Raw genomic sequence first — 2,739 nt, forward strand, 5'->3', positions numbered from 1 at the left:
CAGGGAACCTGGAGAAGGAGAGGAGAGAGGGGAGAAGACAGGGGTCAGCCAGTTCCTCAGGGACACAGACCTCCCCAGGCAGCAGGATGGGGACAGGACCCCTGTGCCCAAAGGCCGTGATGCCACAGAGGGACTCAGAGCCCAAGGCCAGAGCCCCAGGGTCCTGCAAGAAGAACTGGCAGCAGCAAGAGGATGGAGAATACCAGAGCCAGTGGGGATGGGGCCTGGCCATGGCTAAAGGCATATTTGGGAAGCAGAGCCCTGGCCAGCCCAGTGCATCCCATCAAAGGGGCAGCTCCAGCAGCACTAGGCAGTGGGACTGGGATGAACTTACACTGTGCCTTGGTACGGACAGGGATGAGGGGACTCCAGTCCCAGACTCATCTCTTATGCCTTGGGGCGTGAAAGGGAGGACACTGACAGCTGTGTCCTTGGAGAGGATGGGAATCTGTCTCATCCATACAGCCATGACTCATCTGAGCTACAAGAAAGAAGGGCAGAAGGTCCAACTTTGATTCTGTTGCTTTTCTCTCACTTTCCCATTATTCGGTGCCATGACACTGATCAGCATTGCTGCCGTCGTAGCTACCACAGTAATAGACAGCCTCGTTCTTGGCTTGGACCCCAGTGATGGTTAACGTGGCCGTGGTGCCAGATAAGGAACCGGAGAATCGCGAAGGGATGCCCGAGGGTCTCTTGCTGCTCTCATAGATCACAGTGACAGGGGCTGTGCCAGGGACCTTCTGCTGGTACCAGCCAGCATTAGCCCAGCTGTAGCTGCTAAGCCCAGAGCAGGTGATCTGGGCCGTTCCACCCAGGGTCGTGGACACCAAGGGCAGCTGAGTCAGCGCTGCCTGGACCAGGGAACTTGAAGAGGGAGAGGAGAGAGGGGAGAAGATGGGGGTGAGCCAGAGCCCCAGGGACACAGACCTCCCTGGGCAGTGGGATGGGGACAGGACCCCTGTGCGCCATGTCCCCAGCTGAATGCAGTGACTCTGGAGGTGTCACCTGAGCCGTGGGTGAGCACCGCAAGAAGCAGAGGGACTCAGGCCTGGTGTGATCCCACCAGCTCCATGTCCCCATGACAATGGGGACAAGGTGACCCACTTAGTGGATGAGGGAAAGGCTGTGGATGTTGTGTACTTAGACTTCAGTAAAGCCTTGACAGTGTGTCCCACAGCATCTCCTGGAGAAGCTGCAGCTCATAGCCTGGATGTGTGTACTCTGTGATGGATAAAGAACTGGCTGTAGGGCCGGGCCCAAGAGTTGTGGTGAATGGAGCCAAAACCAGCTGGTGTCCGGTCATGAGTGCTGTTCCCCAGGGCTCCATGTTGAGCCCAGTTCTCTTTAATCTCTTTATCAATGATCTGGATGAGGGGATTGAGTGCACCCTCAGTAAGTTTGCAGATGACAACAAATATTGTGGGAGTGTTGATCTGCTGGATGTAGGAAGGCCATACAAAGGGATCTGGACCAGCAGAACATTGGGCTGAGGCCAATTCTATGAGGTTTAACAAGGTCAAGTGCCAGGTCCTGCACTTGGGTAACAACAACCCCAGGCAGCGCTACAGGCTTGGGGAACAGCAGCTGGAAAGGTGGAAAAGGTGTTGATTGACAGCCAGCTGAATATGAGCCAGCAGTGTGCCCAGGTGGCCAAAAAAACCAACAGCATCCTGGCTTGTATCAGGAATAGTGGCAGTGGTATCAGGACCAGGGCAGTGATCAATCCCCTGTAGAGGGGATAGGAACTTCCCTCAGCCCCACAGCCACACCTCTGCTTGGCAATGAGGGAGAAGGGTCGAAAACCTTCCTCTTTGCACTTTGTGTAGCACTAACGATTCCTCATTTTCCCCAGACACCAAAGCCACCGCTGCTGCTTTCCCAGGCACCACAGTAATAGACAGCCTCATCCTCGGCTTGGACCCCAGTGATGGTTAACGTGGCTGTGGTGCCAGACTGGGTTCCAGAGAATCGCTCAGGGATGCCCGAGGGTCTATTGCTGCTACCGTAGATCACAGTGACAGGGCCAGTGCCAGGGACCTTCTGCTGGTACCAGCCAGCACTATAGCTGCTGCTAAGCCCAGAGCAGGTGATCTGGACGGTTCCTCCCAGGGTCGTGGACACCGAGGGCGGCTGAGTTAGTGCTGCCTGGACCAGGGAACCTGGAGAGGGAGAGGAGAGAGAGGAGAAGAGGGGGGTCAGACAATGCCCCAGGGGCACAGACCTCCCCGGGCACCAGTACATGGAACACCACAGTTAGAGAAGAATGGACCACAGTCATGGGCAAATTCAGGGAGCAGAGAACAGCCCAACTCATCCCAGCACAAGGGCAACTCTGGCAGGAGGAGGACATGGTCATTAGTAGCAAAAGGCAGTAGGGTGGCACACAAGGCCACACTGGGAATTCTGTAGGAACAGGAACAATGGTCCTCAGGGACTGGGGAACCCAAGGGAAGCGACAGTTCTCTGGGACACCAAATGGAGTATATTCGCAGCCATGGCCATGCAGAGGGGACAGGAACCTAGCTCAGCCCTACAGCCACAACTCTGCAGGGCCAGGAGGGATAAATGACGAAAACCTTCTTCTGACATCGGGGTCAATGTCCCACTTGCTATTAGCTATGGACACAAGACACCATAGTTGCTGCTGCTGTCGTAGCCACCACAGTAATAGACAGCCTCGTCCTCGGCTTGCACCCCAGTGATGGTTAACGTGGCCGTGGAGCCAGACGTGGATCC

This window comes from Patagioenas fasciata, chromosome 17 (genome assembly GCF_037038585.1).
Source record: "Patagioenas fasciata isolate bPatFas1 chromosome 17, bPatFas1.hap1, whole genome shotgun sequence".
NCBI classification, from domain to species: domain Eukaryota; kingdom Metazoa; phylum Chordata; class Aves; order Columbiformes; family Columbidae; genus Patagioenas; species Patagioenas fasciata.